General features: G+C 40.1%; 1 protein-coding gene across 2 annotated transcripts in view; it reads right to left on the reverse strand.

Moving 5' to 3' along the window:
* G3BP2 (G3BP stress granule assembly factor 2) overlaps window positions 1-24,415 on the reverse strand; it is a 77,816-nt gene that overhangs the window by 32,642 nt on the left and 20,759 nt on the right. The window lies entirely within an intron of this gene.

Below are 24,415 nucleotides of genomic sequence, written 5' to 3' on the forward strand. Positions count from 1 at the left end.
GAAATGAATTAAGAAGAACCCAGACAAATCAAACAGAAATCTACCAACTGATGTTGAAGAAAAAGATACTGTCAGACATATCATTGGATGACCAGGATAATTTTTTATCAAAAAAGAAAAAGAAAAAAAAGAATCAGATTCAACTATTAGCAGGTGAATTTTTAAGAAGAGTGAAATTACTAGAGTTATATTAACTGATTTCTGATTTTTATTATCCATTCAGCAAAAAATACTTGTCTGAAATTTAACTTACAAGGCTTTTCATCTACACTCTCTCATTTGACCATTTTCAACCTTAGTAGATCTTAAAAAAATATTAACCGATTCCATTACCACCATTTTGCAGATGAAGTAGGTGTGCAAGAGATTACTTTACGTGAATGTTTAAGGGCTATACACACCATATAAATAAGATACAAAGACTAGGCATTGGAAGGGAGCCAAATCCAAATCCTTAGTGGATACTCGTTTTTCTTGGGAAATGTCTTATCACAATTTTAATTTTTCAAGACTTACATAACAACTTTTTGTGACATGCATAACAAATGTCTGAGACCTAATACCAATTCAATTAGTAAGGATTCTGTTGCCAGCAGTATAGTCTGGGCTCTACAGCCAGGCTGCCTCCTTTGCATCCCAGCTTCTTCTCATCACTATTAAGTCTATTACCTGGACATTATTATCTAGGCATATTACCTTAGGCAGGATGCTTAACTTTTCTTTGTTTCAGTGCTTCCCATCTATAAAATAGTGACAGAATATCTATCTTATTAGGGTACTGTGAAGATTAGATGAGCTAAGACATATAAAACATTTATAACCATGCCTGGACACAATAAATGTTCAATAAACGTCGGCACCAAACATTTGGTGCTTGAAAAGGTATATGCAGCATTTGTGTTCAACTGATTCTTTTCTCCTTGCTTACTGCTTTGCTCTGAATTAACAACTTGCATTTGTACAGCCTTTTATAGTTTTCAAACTTGCAAACATTATCACATTTCATTTTCACAAGCAATTCACAAAGTAGGCCAATTTAGAAAGAGACCTCAGAGTGCCCCTTGGCTTCTGCCATTATACCATATCCCACTGCTAAATGAAGAACCTCCTTAGCCTTGGAGTAAACCTTCCTGATTGAAAACTCAGGCTCTCCTGTTGTAGTGTAACAGGCTCCTGTACAAAACTTTTGATGCAAAGAGAAACCTTCTAAGAATAGGATGAATCCATTCCTTTTAGAGCAGAGCAGGAGACAAGACAGGCTATCGCGGCTTGAAGAAAGAATCAAATGTTAATTTCTCCTGAAACCTTTCCAGGCATTATTTTTGTGATACTAGGACAGGTTAGGGTGTAAAGAGATGTTCTTCCTCTCCATTTGATGGTTGTGTATGAGATATATCACACATCCAAAAAGATGAGTAAAATACTTGCATAGCTTGCCCATTTGTTGTCAAGTATAAAATGTAACAATAGGCACAGGGATGTAAAATATAGCATAGGAAGTACAGGCAATATTCTAATAATGATGTATGGTGTTAGGTTGGTATTAAACTTATCGAGGGAATCACTTCATTAGTTATGTAAATGTCTAACCACTATTCTGTATACCTAAAACTAATATAATATTGAATGTCAAATGTAATTGAAAAATTTTTTAAATATTTAACATAACAATATGAGTGACTAAATGGTAGATTTTATTCATCTAACTTATTTTGATCCTATCCATTAAAGCCTTCAAGTACAAGAGATTCCAAATGCTAGAAGAGCTCACTTGAGAGAAAAAAGGTTGCAAATACTAAGGAAGTCACTTCTTCAAAATTTAGAGACAAAAACCTCATAAAAAAATCAACACCCAAAGAATTAGGTTATGGAATTACAAAAGTAACCCACCCTGAATAATGGTTTGTAAATTCTAGCAGATTCTATCCAATGCTCACAAACACATGACTGGGACAATCACCTCAGGCCAAGCAATCTGATACAGCAATCCTGGAAAGTGTAAACAACTAAAGGTACTGTAAATAAAAGAGGATTCACCTGCCCTCAGTTATCTAGAGTCCAAAAAGTTATGACTTTGGAAAGAGGCAAACCTTTCGCCATTGTTTATCTTCCATTGTCCAGGGCAGACTAAATTTGGTGGATGAGAATATTCCAGCCATTTGTGGGCTACAGAGTGTGTTGAATTGTCAAGCCTTGCAGTCTGGATTTGAGACACCGCCAGGTTATCTAATCCTCCCTTTGATTTAATGCTCGCAGAGCCCTCTGCTATTGGAAAGGCATATCTCCCTCTGTAAAATGGCACCCAGTGAATCAGTCCCAGAAGAATGCAGTTAGTGACAACCAGTGTCCCTGAGCCACATTTCCTCATTTTTGGAGGTGGGGAGTTGGGGTTGGGTTATACTGCAGAAGCCAGAGCTGAGAAGTAAATTGTCCACTTAAAGAAAGGAGTATGAAATATATGGGATCAAACCTCATTTTCTTCACTAGCTCATTTTGTGACACTGGTTAGGTGAGTTCACTTCCTTGACTTTTAGTTTCCTCGTGGGCAAACAGTGAACTTTAAGGTTGCTGGGAGGATTACTTACAGTGTTTAGCACAGTTGCTGGCACAGCAGGTATGCAGGTCTGACTGCTGTTACAGAACTGAGGCCGACCTTCAGCCTCAGAAGACCCCAACAAACACCGTGCTACAGAGTCATGAACAGGCCCTGACCCAGATCAACCCTCCATTCTTTGACTTCCCATTCTCCTTGAGTCAAATACTTGGTTTGACAGTGCAAAGAAACCATGGCATAAGTCTTTGTCCTATTCGCATTTGAAAGAAAGAGGAAAAGGGTATAGAGCCTTTGAAAGCAAAGTTGTTTCACCAGTCTCTTTTACTAACCAGGCTCAAAAACTACTCAGAGTAGTAAAAGATTACCCTAATGCAAAAGATAAGGCATTAATTGGCAGAAAACTCAGATGGCAGAACAGTTGTGAAACTTCTGACTGGAAAAAGATCATCATAAGCAATGATACAGTTAATACAGGAAAGGCATTTTGACCTTTTACCTTGGCTGTATGAGAGCAGAATACAGCCAATCTCACGTACACAGTGTCAGCATCAGCCCTTATTTCCACTCGCAAGTTTCCACCTGTAACCACTTCCTCGTAGGTTCTTCTAGGCTAGCTAATGCTGGATTCTGGGTCCAGGGCAACAGAATATTTTAATGAGCTTTACCTCAGCAGGAAGTATATAAAAGGTACATGACTAAGGCAAGTTTCTTCCTCAGAATCACGATTCATCCTACCCTTCTTATTAGATCATAAGCTGGTTGTTGTGGAGTTTTTTGTGTTCTTGTTGTTGTTTTAAATATCTCTACCCTCATCCTTCCAGACTGCTACTCTGACCTATTCCTTGTTGATGAACACTCTCAGGATGAGACCTAGCTATGTAAATGCACGTCCTGGCTCCTGGCAGCTTGCTCAAAACTAGCAGTTTCAAAACTAGCAGCTTGCTCGAAACTCCCAGTTTCATTCTCAGACTACATGGGCTTTCAAGATCCCAGGCCTGGTCCCTAACTCCAGAGCCACTACCCCAAATTACCCAGTTCTTGATGGTGACCTGAAAAAGGAAAGATATCTGAAAGTTACTGACCAAAGGCCTTTTGAGAACAAGAAAGCAGTCCAGATAAAATGTGATCACAGAGGCGATAATGCTAGAAGCAGTTTCTTCATCCCCTGCAATCAACTAACTGAGAGCTGTAGAAAATCCAAAGAGCTTTCAGCCCTTTAAGAAAAAGAAATATGAGGGTTTTGGCACCTTTTCTATGAGCAGTATTGGGGGGGAACCCACTAATGAGAATTGTTAAACAGTTTCCAGATATAAGTAAATGTACTTCTTTCAATATTACTCTAAACCAGAAGTTTTTAATCTGTGATCTATACATATTTTGGGAGGTGGAGAGAGACAATGTCTGTGAAACCATGAATATTTTATTTATATTTCGGTGTATGTCTTTTTTGCTGAAAGGTTCATATTTTGTTGTCTTCTAAAAATGCATGTATGTCCTAAAAGGTTAAGAACCAATGATCTAGACTTCGAGTCAGGATGGCAGTGCAGACAGACATGGCTGACCTCTTCACCCAACCACATCAAAATTACAACCAAAATATAGAACAGTCATCACTCAGCCCGATCAGAAACTGTATTGACTGCAAGTCTGACAACTATGGAATTAAAGAAACCACACCCATACACACTAGTAAGAGGGGCACAGACGCAGAATGGGCTGGTCCTACACCCACATGTGGTAGATAAAAATTCTGGAGGGACATCTCAAGAGCAAGGATTCCCAGCCCCACAGCTCAGGTGATGCCCAGGATGTCACAACAAGTCCTTGCAGCTGACTGGCCCAGATAAATCCTTCCCATTGATTTGGCAACAGCAACTAAGGCTCAACTACAAGAGGATGGTGTACACAGCCCACATCAAGGGTGCACGTTGAGTACCCAGGTTGGGTGATAGGGGAGGCTGTGCCACTGGACCCTATAAGACACCTAGTACATTACACCACACTACCAAGACATTTAGTCAAAGCAGCTCCACCTAATACATAAAAACAAACACAGGGAGGCTGCCAAAATAAGGAGACAAAGAAACGTGGCCCAAGGGAAAGAACAGAATAAAACTGGAGAAAAAGAGCTGAACAAGATGAAGATAAGCAATCTATCAGATGCAGACTTCAAAACGCTGGTTATAAGGATGCTCAAAGAACTTAGTGAGCACCTCACCAGCATAAAAAAGATCCAGTCAGAAACAAAGGATACACTAATTGAAATAAAGAACAATTTACAGAGAAACAACAGTAGAGTAGATGCAGCCAAGAATCAAATCAATGGTTTGGAACATAAGGAACCAAAAAACAACCTCCAATCAGAACGCAACAGGAAAAAGACTCCAAAAAAATAAGGATAGTGTAAGCAGCCTCCTGGACAAGTTCAAGGGATCTGACATTCGCATCATAGCAGTGCCAGAAGGAGAAGAGAAAGAATAATTGGAAATCTATTTGAAAAAATAATGAAAGAAAACTTCTCTAATTTGGTGAGGGAAACAGACATGCAAGTCCAGGAAGCAGAGAGTCCCAAACAAGATGGACGCAAAGAGGCCCACTCCAAGAAACATCATGATGAAAATGCCAAAGGTTAAAGATAAAGGGAGAATCATAAGAGCTGCAAGAGAAAAGAAGTTACCATACTTTGCGATATATAATGCGCTCCCATGTAAAATGCGCATCCACATTTTTGGCCCAAATATTCAGGAAAAAAATCTTCTGTTTTAATTTTTTAATTCAATCACTTATTTATTTATATTTAGAGACTTGTTTTTTTGTATTATAAAGATATTTTAGCATTTATTTTCAACATATTATGGTACAAGAAATTTTATGTAACAAATGATGACATAACACAAGAACAGATACAAGGTATTTCAGGTACCACCCATATATAATGTGCATCCATATTTTTCCCTCAAAAATTCGGGCTAAAGTATAGCAAGGTATAGCTACAGGTAGTTTTACTACAGGAGGTAGTTAGCTACAGGAGAGTTCTGATAAGACTGTCAGCTGATATCTTAAAAGAAACTTTAGCAGGCTTTGCAAGAAATATTCAAATTCCTGAAAAGCAGGGACCTACAGCCAAGGTTGCTCTACCCAGCAAATCTATCATTTAGAATCAAAGGGCAAAGAGCTCCCCAGACAAAAGAAAACTAAAAAAGTTCATCATCACCAAACCACTATTATGTGACATGTTAAAGGGACTTAAGAAAAAGATCATAACTATGAACAATAAAATGGCAAAAAGTATATTTCTATCAACAATTGAATATAAAAAACAAACTAAGCAACAAGAACAGAGACAGCAATATGGATACAGAGAGCATTTTTACGGTTGTCAGATGGAAGTGGGATGTGGGGGAATGGGTGAAGAGGTGAAGGGATTAAGAAGTACAAATTGGTAGTTACAGAATAGCCATGGAATATAAAGTGCAGTACAGGATAGAGAGTAGACAAAGAACTTATACACAAGAACCTTGGACATGAACAGTGGTGGGGCGTGTTGGGTGGAGGGAGCAAAGAGGAAAAAAATCAGGCCAACTCAATAATATAGCATAATCAATAATATGTAATTTTTTAAAGTAAAACAAAAGAACCAATGATCTAAAGCACATTCTTCCCCAATATATATCATGGCAATAATGAATGGTTTGCTAAAATAAAGACTTTATAATATAAAGAATGCTATTTTCATTCAGAATTCTTATGTAACTCCAGTTCTGTGCTAATCGATAACCTCAGTTTAACATAACTATGGATGCAGAACTATTTCCTGGTTTTGATATTCTACTATAGTTATGAAGGATGTCAAAATCGGGGAAAATGGGGTAGAGATTGCAAAGGACCTCCCTATCCATTTCTCTTTTTTATGTCAATTATTAGTTTTATTTTTATTTTTTAAATTGTATTTTTTCATTACCATTTATCCCCTTATACCACCCCCCTGCCTCCATCACCGCACTGCTGTCCATGTCCATGGGTCCCTTCCCTGTGTGTTGCATCCCTCTGCTCCCTCGACTCCCCCCATCAGAGCTGTCAGCCTGCTCTCCATCTCTGAGTGTGTCTCTGTTTTGCTTGTTGTTTCGGTTTATCATTAGATTCCACACGAGTGAAATTATGCAGTATTTATCTTTCTCTGACTGGTTTATTTCACTTAGAATAATGTTGTCCAGGTCCATCCACACTATCACAAAGAATAAAATTTTCTTTTTTATGGCCAAGTAGTAGTCCATTATGTAAATGTCCTGTAGTTGTTTTATCCACTCATCTACTGATGGACACTTGGGCTGCTTCCATATTTTGCGACTGCAAATAATAATGAACATAGGGGTACTTATAGTCTTTTGAATTAATGTTTTGGGGTTCTTTGGATAAATTCTCAGAAATGATATCACTGGGTCATAAAGCAGTTTCATTTTTAATTTTTTGAGGTATCTCCATACTGCTTTCCACAGTGGCTGCACCAGTCTGCATTCCCACCAACAGTGCAAATGGGTTCCCCTTTCTCCACATTGCCAGCACTTGTTGTTTGTTCATTTATAGATGATAGGCATTCTGACAGGTGTGAGCTGATATCTCCTTGTGGATTTAATTTGCATTTCTCTGACAATTAGTGATGCGGGGCATCTTTTCACACGTCTATTGGCCATCTGTGTGTCCTCTTTGTGAAGTGTCTATTCAGGTTTTTTGCCCATTTTTCAACTGGATTCTTCTTGAGGGGTTGGGTTTTATAACTTCTTTATAAATTTGGGGTATTAACCCCTTATTGGATGCAAATATGTTCTCCTATTTAGTGTGTTGTCTTTTTATCTTGTTGATGGTTTCCTTTGCTATGCAAAAACTTTTTAGTTTGATGTAGTCCCATTTGTTTGGTTTTTTTTTAAATTGCCTGAGGAGATATATCAGATAAAATATTGCTATGAGCAATGTCTGAAATTTTACTGCCTGTCTTTTCTTCTAGGATTTTTATGGTTTCAGCTCTAACATTTAAGTCATTAACTCATTTTAAATTTATTCTTGTAATGAAGATCACACGGAGGGTTAGCAACAGAAGAGTGGGAGGAGGAGAAGGGGGGAGAAGGTACAGAAAATAAGTAGCATAGACAGTAGATAGAAAATAGATGGGGGGCAAGAATAGTATGGGAAATATAGAATCTAAAGAACTTGAGACACATGGTCATAAACTAAAGGGGGGTAATGGTGGGGACGGGGGGAGGGTGGAGGGGAATGAAGGGGGGAATAGAACAACTGTAATGGCATAATCAATAAAATATATTAAAAAAAGAAAGAAAATAAATAAAAATAATAAATTTATTCTCGTGTGTGGCTTAAGGTGGTGGTCTAGTTCATTTTTCTGCATGCATCTGTCTAATTTTCCCAGCACCATCTATTGAATAAGTGATATTTGCAACTGCCTATTAATCTATACTTATTTTATTTAAAAATAAACAATGAATTTTAAAAAAAATCATAGGTTCTGGAATATGGCACAGTTTGGTCCTTAATCCCAGCTCTGCATGTAAAATTTACAAGCTGCTGGGCAAGTCATGAAGTTTTCTGAGACAGTTTCCTCGCCTACAAAAAGGCACAATCATGCTTCTTTTTCACAGAACTGTCACATATACAGTTCTTAGCGCAGGGCCTGATCCATAAAGCATCATATAAACATAAACTATGATGATTAAACTGTTAGGCCATATGGTCATAGCCTAGATCATACTTCACTGGGTGACAAGCACATACATGGCTTTCAGGTTCTGAAAGGGGCAATACATCGGCCTCCTTCAAGGTAGTGTTGGAAACCCAAATCTATAAAGTAACAGTAAACATTATAAACAAGGACATGCCCTTTGGAAATATGAAGACAATCTAGTGTAACAGAATAACAAGGAGTTAATAAAGGAGAAGAAAGAGAAATACATACACATAGTAAAAACAGAGAATGGGACCATTTTTACAAATGGGTATTCCAGACCATATTTGCTCAGTATCAACAGTGTGTTTAAGGACCCCTAAAGCAAGACAGAAGCTTCATCTAAATTGTTTCTGTCTAATAGCAGACAAAATAACGATAGTGTGCGTTTCACAAACCTGCATGTTTTCCATTAATAGTTATTAACTAAACCTAAAATTTAGAAGTGGGTTAATATTATGATTTATAAAAGAAACATAAAAGGGTGGTCATATATAATTAATAGTTGTTATTAATAATTTGCTTTCCAGGGGCATATATGCTAATGAGAGAGACACATGTAAAGAATTCTAATGTCACTTTAACAAAATAAGGTTTAAAACAGATTTGCAAGGGGTGCAGTGAGAACAGAGAGATGGGATAATTACATCAAACTAGAGGTTCAGAATTCCTGGAGGTGATGATACCTGAGCACAGTCTTGCAGGTAAAATATGAATAAGCCAGCAAAGAAAGTGCTATGGTTGACAACAGCTGTGCCAGGAAGAAGAAATAGCAAGAGCAAAGGTGCAGCAGCGGTGACAATTTGTTATGACTACAAGTTCAAAGCCAGGCATATCACAGAAAGGGAGGGGCAGGGTGGTCAGTGGCATTTAACAGAAAAATTTTCTTCAAGGTTTCTCATTGCATATAAATCCTAGAGAAAACATTTGTACAGCACTTTCATCACAGAACACCTATTTCTATGATAAGCAAAGATGGCTAGATATATTACTGTACATCTTGGAAAAGCTGGGTTTAATTTCCATGAACAAACTTTGCATTTCCTCCTTATTCTTCTCTACAGACTGAGAGAATACAGTTTTTTAAGCATTAAAAAGCAGTGCTTTTTTTGCCCGTGGAACTGGCAGGGGTCTGATGGCCTTTCTTGTCAAATATGGGATCTTTGGGGAAGCGCAGAGGAAGATGAGACAACACTTAGTGTTAGAAAACCTGCAGAAGTGATTGGCTTCCACTTGACTGCTTAGGGATACATTTTTTTGGAGCTTTCTGGTCTGAAGACTAAACACCACTGCTAACTTCATGGGAACACGGAAGTATTATATATGAAGAAAGCACATTTACTGGTTATTATGTTCATTCTGTGTTTTAAATCCCACAAAGCATCTGTTTTCAATGACTCTGATCTGGCTGGCTTCAAAGCAAGACACTGACGTCTTACCCCAGTTGTCTTGTGAGGTTTCTTTTGGGGAAGGACAGCACAGTGCAAGACCTGCACCCCTCCCCAAGCCACCTGAGTATTCAAATACATTAGGAAAGGCCTGATTCACGAAGACATTCCTTGTGCTTTATTCTGAAATGCAAGCTTTTGTTGGTACACGAAAAGAAATTCCACAGAGAACAAATGTCTGTGTAAAGTACTTTGCCATGTTTAGTAAACATTCCACTAGCTCATTTGTGCAGGGCAACAGGAAAGTGCTAAGGGAACTAGGAGTAACTTATATGGTACTCTTTAACACATATAGGTATAAAACACAACCTTCATCCCTAGCTACATTTTTGGTCATACATGTAAAAGACTCCTAGGTGAAGAAAGGGGTTGGTCTACAATATTGGCTACTAGATGTGAAAGAGAAAAAGAATTTTAAATAGAAAGAAAAATCATAAGCAGTTCCCAAAGGCATGTTAAAATAAAAAGATCCCGGTTCAATTCCCAGTCAGGGCACATGCCTGGGTTGAAAGCCAGTTTCCTGCAGGCCAGTTCCCAGCAGGGGATGCACGAGAGGCAACCATACATTGATGTTTCTCTCCCTCTCTCCTTCCCCTCTAAAGATAGATAAATAAATTTAAAAAAATAAAATAAAAATAAAAAGATCCCAGGAAGAAAAGACCTAGACAAGAAATTTAGTCTTATGTTTATTAAATGTTTATAAATGTTCAAGTTTATTCAATTCAAATTTAATGACTTGTCCAAGTTGCTCTGCAAGACCAAAATTCTGTCATTTGCCCTCAGTAATGTCAATCTTCTGAATTTAAATCCCCTAACAAATCCTTCAGGAATGGATTATTCTCATGCTGAGCAAGGGAGGTGGCTTATTCAATAAATCACTTAAAGAATATTTTAGTGTCTCATTACCCTTTCCAAATAATTAACTCTGAAGGAAATTGGGGTAATTTAACATCAGAGGACTGTTCATGGGCAGTGTGAATCTCACAAACATAATGTTGAGTAAAAGAAGCTAGACAGGAGAAGAGAACATAGTCTACAATTCCCCGGTACAAAGTTCATACGAAAGCAAAACTAATCTTTGCTTATAGAGGTCAGATGAGAAGTCACCCTTAAGGAGGAGAACATAGGGGAAGCATCTGAAATATCAATAATAAGCTTTGGTTTCCTGACCTGGGTGCTGGTTCCCTGGTGAGTTCAGTTTGCAAATTTTTATTGAGTTATATACTTAGATTTATGCCTTTTTATGCCTTTGGGGGGCGGTTTCATATGTTTCAATAAAAAATAAAAATAAATAAAAAATAACAAAGATTATCATGGGTGCTTCATCCATGAAGCACTTAGGTTGAAAACCAACCTTTGAGTCCATGGGAGGGAAATCTATAAAGAAGGAAGGTCAGCTAGTGCTTGCTTAGGACTGATGGTTGACGAATATACAGTTTCTTTTTGAGGTGATAAAAAGTGTTCTAAAGCTGACTGTGGGGATGGTAGCCCAGCTCTGAACATAGGAAAAACCATTGAATTGTGCACTTTAAAACCTGAAACTTAAAACCAACATTTGAAGAACTATTATTTTATACTTCTTATTGCTCAGTCCCTCTGAATGGTCCCTATTCAGTTCCTTGACTCCCAGACTGAGCATCTGGTTGTGGGATGAGTACAAATGTATATTTTCACTTGAATAAAGAGCTAAGTAATTAACACTACTTGAGTTCACTGGCCTTCCTGACCTCCACTTGTTTATTACTTACTGCTTCCTTCTCTTGGTGAGCAATGAATTGAAAACCTAAATTCTCACTCTGCCATTTATTAGCTATGTGACATGAACAAAGTATTTGATCTTTCTGAACTTCAGGTATGACACTGAGACATACCTAGCACACAGTACATTTTTTTTAAATGTTAGTTATCCTTCCTTTTTCCTTCCCCTTCAAAAACTACAGAATTGTATTTTTTTTAAAAAACTGTTGTCTTGTGACTATTACAAATTCCATTCTGATCTTTGCTGTCTTGTGCCTTGTACTTATTCAGATTCCTTAATCCAAGTTATAGAGCCCGTTGTCCCCTGGCTCCCTTCTCCCTGGACTGGTAGTTGGGAATCCGATCCCTGCCTTGGCTGACCTCCCAGGAGTTGGTATCTAGACCACCTGTCAACCCCATTTCTGATTTTGCCTTCCCTACTTGCTCTGTATTGCTGCTGAAAAGTCAAGCATGCATGCCACACTGCAGACTTTTAGTTGGATCTTAAAGATCAAGTAGGAGTTAGGATTTGGGTCAATGGAGAGAATGGGGTTGGGCAGTCTAGATAAGGGGGCCTGCGAAAGGAAAGGAAGAGCCATGAAAGCACAAGGTGTGAGGGAGCATGGAGGGCCTTGGAGGGGCTTCTGGGGAACACAGATGGCAAACTGGGAGCCTGCCGGCCTGATCCCACTCACAGACGTCCTGCTTAGCCCTCCCAGTTTTTAAAAGGCTTTGGAATTGGTTGCTAACATTTAGAACTGGGAGATTGTACATCAAAATCAGATGTCAAGCTTCTCTTGAAAAAGATGAGGATTTGACAACACTGACCACCACACTACACGGAGACCTTGGGGATCAGTAGCTGCGGCTCGCTGAGCCCAGGGCACCCTCTCTCCAGTTTCCTCTAGCACCACCTGCCTCACCTCTTCATTTACAGCTCTGACTCTCTAGCATTTGACAATTATTCAGTCAACGAACAAATCAGAATGGAAGAAAGAGAGGACAAAGAGGAGAAAAAAGAGTCCCATATTAGTACCACTAAGGAGTTACAGCAAATCCTCACACTGCACACTTTAAACTTACACTATGTGTATCAATTATATTCCAACAAAGCTTGAAAAGAAAAGTACTACAGAGAGTGACTGTGAAAGGCCTGGAATATCACACCAATCAATAAATGTGCACTACGGCCTGGGGTGAAAGGTACTTGAAGGCATTTTCCCAGCTAGCAACATGATCAAGGTGAGTGTTTAGAAATATCTAAGGTACAACTTTAACTAGCACGTATGTCAAAAGAGCACTTACCTGACTTTATGGAATACTAGCAAAGCTAGGCTTTCCAATCTTTCACATGATACCCAGTTGAGAATAAATAATAAAAAGAAAAGAATGCTAATAAAATGTAATAATTTTTAAAAGCCTACTTTAGAGGTCAGTATATCCCTACACCTCATCCAGTTCCAGGAAGGATTTAAGATGGTACAGGATGAGTGCAAGTGTGAGCCACCACACCCAGAAGTAATGGTAGGAGGGATTTTCCGTGATTTTGACCGTGAAGTAATAGGGGCACAAAGGAAGCTGGGGCAGTAGGACACAGAAGAAGGCAGGACTTTAAGAAGGAGTAATGGTCATGACCAAGTGAATGTCCAAGAGGACGGCCCTATGGCCCAAGGCACAGTACCCAGATTCTGCCAGTGAAGGCTGAGACATAGCGCTGGTGGGGCTGAGAAAAACAAAATAGAAACAAAAAGGGATTTGATCGTCTGGGAAGAGACTTAATAAAATTAATCAACACTTCAAGGCCTCAGAAAACAGGCTTCAGATCTACAGGGAGAGTGGAGTTCTTGGAAGGAAAAGAAACCAGCATTCAGGCCCCCAGGAAGGAAGCCTGTGTGACTGTAGCCCCTCTCAGGTGCCACGGGCTCAAGTAAGGCTTGCCTGATTTTAGCAAACTCTAAGATTCATTCTTTCATATTCTCTCTCCACCCCCCACCCCACAAACACTCCTTAGAGACCTAGGAGGCAGAAGATAGCCACCCAGAGCTGACTACTGGTCACAAGGTCTGGACCTCTGGCAGGCTGCAGTTAACACCCTGACCTAAGTTATGTTCCGGCTCCTGAGCCCTCAGGTGGAACGACCCCATGGCTACTTTCCTACAAGACTGGACAGAGGAACGCTGGAACCGACCTCCGAGCTGTCCTCAAGACCTGAAGAAATGATTCATTACCCTTACCTCACCTCCCACCAATCAGCTCCCAACATAACCCTGAACCCCTAACCCACGTTGTCTTGTGATTTTGCCCTACAGAATCTATAACCTACATGCCACTGGGGAGTTCGGGCATTTGAGCATTAGCTTCCCATTCTCCTGGGTGGTACTATTCATCAACAGCCAGTATGCCTCCACTGTAATTCTCAGTGTTTAGTTTTGGCTCTGCTAGCACCGGGTGAATGAACTCTTTCTGTTCTGTAACAGTCCAAGCCTGGAGGTGATGGGTATTGGTGTCCAGGGCCTAAAGTTCAAAGCAGCAGCTGGGCTATGAAGTCCCAGTGAGCAAAGGTCAACCTACATATCCCCAGAAATTAGGCAGAAATGTGGGCTGGGAGCTTAGGGAAAAAATTTAGGCTTGAAATAGAGATTTGGTAGCAAGAGAATAAAAGCCGATGAGTGCTGAGAAAGAGAGAAGTGCAGGAGACTATCAAAACCTCCGAAGGAGCCACATTTAAGGGATGAAAGGATTAAAAAGTGGCTGTCACCGTGGTCAAAGATTCATACAGAAAAACCTGAGTAGATCAGAAACATTAAGCATCACAGAAGCTAAGAGAGCAAGAAATGTAAGTAAGAGGACAGTTAGCAGTCACTTACTGAAGAGAGGATACACAGGATGGAGCCCGAAATAATGCCCAGGATCTGTCTGGTCACCTTCAAGAGTCGCACAGAAAGCAGGGGAACCAGATTGAAGGGGTTAAGAGTAGGAAGTTAGAGGGTGCTGAACAAATGCGTAGGTATTTCTGGTAGTAAGGCTTGAGCGGTGTTTGTTTGGGCTGTGGAGTTGCTAGGCTATAACGAGCACACACTGCACTCCTGCCCTGCCTTGCCCTTTCATGTCTGGCAATCTGACACAACACCTGGGTCACCTATTCTTACCTAGTCCTAAGTAATAACTGTACAGTACTTCTTATGTTTCTTTGTTTTCAAAGTGGACGCCAATGGCTCTCTAACTGCACCTGTGGTTGCCAACAGTCCACACTGTGGACTATGTTGAACAAAGGAACATGGAGCACATCCCTTTGAGAAGCGAAGGAGTCGCCAAGGAGCAGACTGATGATGAAGAAGGGGATCTCTCCAGTCTTTCCCCACAGTTTGCTTATTTGTTTTTCCTTCCCAGTGTGCAGTGGCCGTGGCAAAAAAACACTGAAATGTGCTCATGACACAGCCATGGCAGTCAATCGCCAGCAGCCCCGCAGTTGCTCCCGGTCATCAGTGTCGTCACGGAAAGAGGACTAAATCAGGAGTGCGGACACCAAGGGGCAGCCCGAAAATTTTATGACTATAATCCTTCCATGCAGTTCTCTATTCACATGCACCCAAGGGTAACAAGAAGTTGAATTCACAGCATTTTCCACATGGTAGGTGCTCAAATATACTTGCTTACGCAGTCAGAAAATGCTCATTCATAATTTTTAAAGTTTTTTAAAGGACACATAACTTCCTAAAAAGATGCAAAAACTTATATTCAGACTTTCTTTTCATCCCCTTTAAAAAGAAGTGAATTGGGCTTTTTGGTGCATGGTACCGAAACCAGAAACCTTACAAAAACTAATTTCATAATTTAAATTTTCTTAAATTAATGTACTTTGCCAAAATATTTAAGGATGAAATGATATAAGCCTGAGATTTGCTTCAAAATAATAAATAATTTAGGGGAAGTGGGTAAGGGTATAGACAAAATATAGATTAAAATAAGATTTAAAGCGATAATGACAAGTTTGGTTAACATACTATATCTCTACTTTTACTTATATTTTTATTTACTTATTTTACTGGTTTTATAGAGAGAAACAGAAACACGGACGCATTGCTCCACTTATTTATGCATTTACCAGTCAATTCTTTTACGTGCCTTTCATGTATCAGGATGACTCTCTAGCCAACTAAGCTATACCTGGGACTACTTTTGTTTGTTTGACATTGCCCACTAGTTAAATTTTTAAAAGGTAATGTACTTTTGTAAGTTAGATAATACCTTATAAACAAAACTGAAAGGCAAGCAACAGATGGGGAAGATGCAAAATGCTGCACTGTTAGGATATACATCCTTAAGAGAGAAAGAGCTCTTACGAATGATTTATGCAGCCTAACAGCTAATAGAAAAAAATGTCATGAATGAGCAATCCACAGAAGAAGAAATACTAAAAGCTAATAATCCTATAAAAACATATTCAGCTTCACTAATTACGACAGGCGGAATAATACCCTCCCTTCACCCTCCACAAAGATGTCCATGTCCTATTAGGCACAGACATGAATACTGTTACTTTGTATGGCAAAGGGATTTTTGCAGATGTGATTAAGAATTTTGGAATGAAGAGACTATCCTGATGACCCCAGTGGACCCAAAGTAATCACAAGGGCCTTCTTGAGAGGGAGGCAGAAGGGCTAATGTTAGAGAGAAAGCGACGTGACAAAGGACATAGTCAGTGAAGGAGATTCAACAAGGCTACGCTGCTGGCTTTGAAGGTGGAAGAAGGGACCCTGAGCCAAGAAATGCAGGTGGCCTGCAGAAACTGGCACAGGCGAGGAAAGTGATCCTTCCCTGGAGCCTCCAGAAGGAAGCAGCCCTGCTGACACCTTTATTTTAGCCCAGTCACTATGTCTGGAGGAAAACATAAAACAATGCCATCCGATCTTACTAAATTCTTGCCTACTGACTTCCAGTGACTCTGCCTCCTCCACCACCATTGCAATTACACAACATTTCCTATCACTTTACTCTCCTAGAAGAGTAGGTCACTGCTGCCCTGCTCTCCTCAAGTTTCCCAATTAACTTCTCCCCACTTGCCTTCCCAATGCATTCCTTCATGCTGTTTGCTGGAGGGAGGGACTTAATCCCACAGCAGTTTTAAGAGCAGGCAAGACACTTTCAAATTCTCCCACCTCCACCAGTACCAGCAGCGGCACCTACTCACACTCCTCTGTCCCACCTACTGTCCCACCTACTGCTTCCCTAAGCACAATCCTCCCCTCGCACTAACTCAAGAACATCACTCCTGCAGTTCTCCATCATCAGCAAATTTTCTCTCTCCAGTGGATCATTACCATCAGTATATAAATGTGCTTTAAACCAGTAACAACCTTCCCCTCTAGCGACAACCCCATTTCTCTGCTTCTCCTTAGAGTAATCTGCTCAAGAACTGTCTACTTGCTTTTTCTAATTCCTCTTCTACACTTTTTGAAGCTGCTAATTGCTTGTTAATCCATTCTCAGCATAGATCTGCATGGTGGGGATCATTAGTTCCATTTGCAAAAAAGCAAACCAAGGCTCAGAGAAGTTGGGAAACTTGTTCAATATCACACCCCAGTTAGCAGCCAAGACTCTAAAATCTGTGCCCTTTTGACTCCCTGCTGCAGTCTGGATCTCGTACTTTCTACTGTAAGTTGGACAACTCAGGCAGCCTCCTATAATACTGGTCCTGTTTACATGTCCTATAAAGTATTTACAAGATACCACATAACATATTGATTTTTAAAAATGTTTTTATTGTTTTTTAAATAGATTTTTAGAGAGATAGAAAGGGGAAAACATCGATTTGTTGTTCCACTTATTTATGCATTCATTGGCCGATTCTTGTATGTGCCCTGATGTGGGATTGAACCCACAGCCGTAAGGCATCAGGATGATACTCTAACCAGCTGAGCTACCTGGCTAGGGCAACATACTGATCTTTGAAACTAATATAGTTCACATTTTATCTGTCCGTTTCATGTCTTATATTGAGACAATGTTTTCTCTTGTAGTTACTGACTTTAGGAAAGATTCCATGAATATTCTCCTAAGCTATGAAGCTAGTTTACTATAATCTATCGTTTATTCATACATTTATTACTTTCATTTTAAGTAATACCAAGTCAATATAAAACTGTAGAAAACAGGAAGCAAAAATATATGAGCCATAATTATACCACCGACTACAAATATTGTTAGCACTTTACTTCCTTCCATGTTTTTATGTGTGGTTTTTTTCTAGTCATAATCATAGCAAATATGGAAAAGTAATCTTGAGTTATCTATTAAAATATGCAAGGAAATCAACATAAATAAAAACACAAGTACTAAAGAACAAATAAATATTTAATTCAGCTTCAGGAAAAACAACAGAACATGACTTACATGTCTATCAGTAAAAGAGTAGTTACATAATTTGCTTCCTCTTCTGTAAAGTTGAAATAATACTAGCATTCCATTGGATTGTTCTAAGAATTAAATTAGAAAATGTATGGAAATCATAGAGTATATTAAATGACAGCTGCTCAGAAAACCCATTATTTTTACAACAGCTTATCTCCTCAGCCCTATAGTATCTCAATTCAGCCCTTTCCAACTCAAGTCAAAGTTCTCAAACCTGGCACCAATATTCTAGAAAGTCTCATTACTCTTTCAATTTCTAGTTTCCAAAGATATGAGGTTATTCTATCAACCCAACAGATACCAAAGAAATTCATTCCATGTCCTACTTCCCACAGAGATAAGTTCCATTGCACTATTTTGAGTTGGTTTTTCTGATGAACCTAAATGACTTCTCCAGCTTCAGCAGTAATTTACCAGCTCTAACGTTTCAGGAGTTAGGACTGCACGGCCTCCATCCCCGGGTTTTTCCTTTTTCTTTTGATGGCTACTTCATCCGTTTTCAAATTGCTGAAAATATACTAACAGAGTTTATTAGTGCCACCCTTAAATGTGAAAAGGTTAAGTAAAATTGCACTAAGAACTTTAATCATTTGGTTTAAAATCTTTTCCACACCTCCCTTAATTTGTTAAAAGACATCTTGTTGAATAAGCAGTATTTTACACTGGGAACAAGAGTCTCATTTGGATCCAGTAAATAATTTCCTAGTCACTGTGTTTGTTTATATTTGTTTTGTATTCTAGCCATTTGCTTGAAGGTTTTAGGCTCAAAAGCAAATACTGATATAATTTGGGAGAACAATTTCATCCAATTATCTTCTATCGACTGGAATACTCTATAGAGTAAAGATAGACCATGAAGCGGTCCAAAATGTGCCACTGTGGCATAAAAATTATTTTGAGCAGAGGCACTTAACTCCCTGCAATCTTTTATCTGCCTAAAAGCAGAGCCTTCCAAAAAAACCTGAATAGAATCCAACTGTCATGAATCAACAAGAGAAGATTGGTTCTTATCACCAAAGATGTTGAAAAGTCCCCACATCACACTAAACAGACATTGCCACAAAAACTATCATCTTCACTCCTAGGGCCCATTTATTTTTCCAAAACCTCATTTTCTCCCCATAAATTCCCTTTCTCTCCCTCCCCTTCCCTTATTAATGAATCTTTCATTGTTCTGTAGATGCCCTTGTCCCTCCCCCCTCCCCCATTAGGTTGGTATATAAGTCCCCAAGTCTAACCACCCCTTTGAGCACTGACAGGACAAAGCCAGCCCCACTTATTATCGCGCACCATTTGCTGAGCAGGCCTGTGACCTTTTGAAAGGTGACTGCCATTTTACTCTCCTGAGCTTGTCCCCAGGACTGGAACTTACTGGAAGGGATGAACAGAACTAACTGCTCCTGGCAGCCACAGGCAGAAGATAACACTGAAACAAACTGCAGCTCGCACAGCCTGGGGGCGACAAAACAGCAACCCTCCACCCTTTTTTGATCCAACTGTAATCCAATGAAAACTCAAAGCCCCCACCCTTCAAGGCTGGTGTATCTCTCCACACCATGCCCCTCTCCTCCCTTGGAAAAGTAAAAATAAAAACCCTTCATACTCTGCACTTTCTTCTCTTAGTGAACTCTTTCACAGCCACCTCACCAACCACCCTTACAAGAATTTCTGCACAAACATCAATAAAAATATGTGATTTTTTTGTCTTTTCACTTGCAAATTCTTCTTTTGTCAGGTTTAATTCAAAGGCCCCCAACAAGTGAACCCAAGAGAGCAGAGGAAAAGAGTTTCCTCCCTGGCAACCTTACGATCTAGTATTTGCAATACTTCTTTGCTAATATCGAATTTTAAAGCTAAGAGAGTGAGCATGTACGGCTATTATATTAGCAGCACCATATTTGGAAGCTACAAGCAAGGTAATTACTGCTCTGGCTGCCGCTGCCCACTCCACCCACGCTGGAACTTGGAAATAAGATTGGAATCAGACACAGAGGAGATATGTCAAGGGACCCAGAAGAGACGTCCAAATGCTTTCATGAGGTAAGCCTGGACCAAAACCAGACTGAACATGTAATAGAGCTACAGAATAAGGAGTCTGAGAAGGTCAATTGGTCAAACTTCAAAGAAAAAAAAAAAGAGAGAGATAGAAAGCAGCAGCCAAGGGTGCAATCTTCCCCTAATGCCTGCATTACCCGGGGCTAGGGTCAACTGGCCACTACACTGGAACAGTATGGTCTCCACAGCAGGGAGGAGCAGTCTCTCCCAAACTTCCTCAGCTGAGGACGGTCCTTACAATCACATTCCTTGGCTCCAACCCTGAGTCGGCACTCACTAAGCGAGTGCATATACTGCATGAAGGAAGGAAGGAACGAGGTTCCCACGTGCAATCTTCTGACTGTAATCTGGCTTCCCAGTAACTTCCTGTGGGGAAAGAAAATGTTGACAAGGGGTCTCTTCTTCCCACAGTTAACACTTGTTTTTTACATATTAACAAATGAGCAAAAGAGGGTGGTGCAAAGTTGAGTTAACAGAAGGTGCTTTCCCAGGGTTTCAGGAAATTTATGGACCAATTAGGAGGACCAGGCTCCGACAGCACTCAGCCAAGCTGACAGGGTGACATGGTGTGAGGAAGCAGCAGGCAACCCACAAGACTCCACCGTTAATCCCACCCCCCTCCACAGCGCTTACCAATCATGCAGCTTCCACTGATCCCCCAACACCTGCCCCATCCTTTCTTTCAACAGTATTTTCTAAGTGTGTAAATACTAAGTGTATAAGGGCCAAACACTAAATGGTGTGTACACCTGGGAAACAGGGTTCTTGTCCTCCTGAAGACTGGTCTGTTTATCTGGGTATACAGATTAGCAAACAGTTGAGATCAACACAGTGGGCTAAAATCTATGAGAAAGGAATATGGGAGTGCCAGACTCTGGTGGATGGGGGCGGTGATTTCTAAATTAAAAACTGAAGGAGTAGGAGCAAACTTTGCGGATGGGAGGTGGTCCAGGTGGAGGGTAAGCAGAGGCAAACCCCTGGAAGTAAGAATATTTAGGAACTGAAAGATGTTTAGTGAAGCTAGACTTTAAAAGAGGTGGGGGTGGGGTGGGGAAGCTAGGGTTGGGGAGGAAAGGAACAAGGCCAAGTTTGAAGTCTGAAAGGCCATTGAAAATCAAGCATTTTCAATTTTATCCCAAGGGTAATAGGGAGGTACTGAGGTATGTTGGCCAAGAGAGAAACTAGATAAGGTTTTCTTCTTAAAAATACCACACAGTCTAAAGCGAGAACAAAGGAGGGGCTGGAGGAAGACAGACAGACTGCATGGAGTACATTTAGCATCTTAGGCAGCTGGCATAATATCTTAGCTTTCATTCATAATTTCCTCCCTCTGTTGCTAATCACTTGATTTATAAGATGTTCTCCAGGTCACTTCATTTTCTTATTATGACTTTCATTAAAAGATCATTTTAACCTAAATGTAATTTCACTTTATTCATTTGGTCCATGTCTGTTGCCTACCTCAGAATAAATCCTTCTCTTTTTTCCCCCTTTATTTTTTAAAAAATTGATTCTAGAGAGAGGGGAAGGAATGGAGAAAGACAGGGAAAGAAACACTAATGTGAGAGAGAAACATCCAACAGCTGCCTCTTGCACGCACCCTGACTGGGGACCTAAAGCGCAACCACAACCAAGGCCTGTTCCCTGACCGGGAATCACACCCGTGACCTTTCAGTTTGCAGGATGACGTCCAACCGAGTCGCACCAGCCAGGGCATCAGTTCTTCTTTTCATAAATTTTGAATCTTGGGCAAAAATGCAAAGCCCTGTGTAATTTTTCTATACATCTTTATTTTTTTTACTTCTAGTCCTGCCCAGAGATCTCCTGAACCCAAGAGCCAAACTAGGAAAGAAAATGCCCAGAGGGGATGGATAATCCCCAGACAGAAGGGTCTCAGGTACATTGAACTGCATCACGTTCCACCTGGAGTTCCTCAGAGACGCAAAGTGCTCCCTGGAGGAAAGAGAGCATCCATAAAAACTGGGCTGCACCTTCAGACTACCTGCCAGGTAAAGACCCAACCAGAGAAAGCAAGAGCCTTAGGGAAAATAGTTTTAGTCTCCAAAGTAAAAACAGAGGTAGAAGCAAACTGGGGATTCCGTATTACCATTACAACAGAAGTCAGGGATTATAGATAAGAGCCAGATTACATCATTTGTGTACTTTCTTATGCATTTTCCTGAGGATGCGCTCCAGTCAGTTACCCTGTAGAGATTAGTTATAGTTTATTTAAAAAACAAAAGGCCTGTGCTGGTCAGAATAGCCCGGGTGGAAAAGCCAGAGTGTACTCCACTCAGCACAAAACCCAAGGGAGAGGGGGAGCCCTGAGAAAGTGTAGAGGAAAGTGGGGGCAGAGGAGGCACAGAGGCTAAGAAGTGAAAAGCCCCCCCCCAAAGGTTCTACAGCCACTGAGAACCTCTACAGCCTGCCATTTAAATGGGCATCAACAAGAGAGGGTAGAAACAGAGCTCTGGGCAGAGGGCTATGAAGAAGGAATGAGTGTAAAAGTTTCTCCTCATCTACAGACTATTAGATGTCAGAACGTTTTACTGTCAAAACTCATGGATAATAGTAATAATATCTACCATTACTCATGTGTTTATTGAACACAGGCACAGTGCTTAGACTAATGAGCACTTGCTAGATGGCAGGCACTGTTTAGGGTTTTACACACACACAGACACGTGTGAATGAAAGGTGGCCCAGGAGCATACAGAAGTGCACACACATCACTACTCACTTATTTAATCCTCATTAATCTTCACTGCAGTCCTATCAGGTCAGTTCTATTCTTATTATTTCCACCTTATAGATGAAGAAACAGTCTCAGAGAGGTTATATATGTAACAAGATATAATTCACGTGTGAGTCCTTTGGAAATTCTATTAAGATCCCACTTACTCTCAAACTTCAGGTACTCTAACGCACCTGGCTATTGAGGCATTATTGTATATTCCGGCATAGTGTCGTAGACTCTGGAAACAGACCGGTTGTGAATCTCAAGCTCTGCCTCTTGTTAGCTGTGTGACTTTGCCCAAAAGACCATAGCATGGGATACCATACACAGCCTACACTCCAGGGCAGTTATAAGTTAATATGAGATATATTAGCCAAGACATGCAAAGTCCTTAGAACAATGCCTGTAACACAGTCTCTGCTCCATAAAAGTTGGCCACTACTGAAGGTCCACATTAGATCACATGCCATGAATTATAGGACAAAGCATAGCAACAGGAACTGAAAGCTAACAACCTTCACAACCAAAGAGCCGAGCCTAATAAAAGGTATGTGTATGACATGTGACCCTGGAGTCCTACACACTCACAACCAGGTTAGCATGAAGGAACGGACCTGAAATATCTATTACACTTAAGACAATTATCGAATTGATGAATGAGGATGCCATTCACATTTCTTCTATAAAGGATCATTACTGTTAGCATAATTATAATCCTATGGTGTAACAAATCAATTTAGAAAAATGTTGATTATGATGGGGGATTCAAATGTTGGAAAATTTTAGGTAGTAGCTAATAAGCTCAGTAATCAATGCATGTGAAAGCAATTGTTCCAGGAACTGAAGGTATGACCCACCCTGACTCCAGTTCCACCTTCGTGCCTGAGGAGGTCCGCAAGCAATCAAGATGGGATCTGAGCCATTGTAACCCACCACCCAGACACAGATAAAGACCACGGCCAGGGACACCGATGAAAGAATGCTGCAGCTTTTATCTGATTAACTTTTCCCCTCAATTCCAAAACCCTTACCTAAACTTTTGCCCCTTATAAAAAGGAATTTGCCCCCTGGCTTAAATGAATTGTAAGATGTTCCGTTAGGGTATAAACTCCCCGTCTTCTCAGATTGTGGCCATCTGAATAAAGCGCCCATAGAGATTCAATCCTTGTCTCTGCTTATTGGTCTGGAAAGTGACAGCACGAACAGTAAGCTTCCCCGGTTTCAGTTGGGCCTTCACTTTGTCAAATATAAATCTTATAAAATTAAAAACCTTTATTTTTCCAATGTTATGGTAACTATAGAGCAAAATAGGACTTAATGAATATAGAATCTATTATTCAATATTAAGTATTATTTACATGTTTTTATTATTTAAAAATTTGTTATTTTATTGATTATGCTATTAAAGTTGTCCTCATTGTTCCCCCTTGGCCCCTCCACACAGCATCCCCCACTTCCTCAGGCAGTCCCCACACCACTGCTCAAGTCCATGGGTCATGAGTGTAAGTTCTTTGGCTACTCCATTTCCTATACTGTATGTTCCCATGGCTATTCTGTAACTACCTATTTGTACTTCTTAATCCCCTCACCTCTTCACCCATGCCCTCACTGCCACCCCCCATCTGGCAACCATCAAAGCACTCTCCATATCCATGATTCTGTCTCTGTTCTTGTTTGCTTAGTTTGCTTTTTAGATTCAATCGTTGATAGATATATATTTTTACTGTTTATAGTATTGA

Source organism: Artibeus jamaicensis, unplaced genomic scaffold, assembly GCF_021234435.1.
Source record: "Artibeus jamaicensis isolate MK-2021 breed Jamaican fruit bat unplaced genomic scaffold, CSHL_Jam_final scaffold_1031, whole genome shotgun sequence".
NCBI lineage: Eukaryota > Metazoa > Chordata > Mammalia > Chiroptera > Phyllostomidae > Artibeus > Artibeus jamaicensis.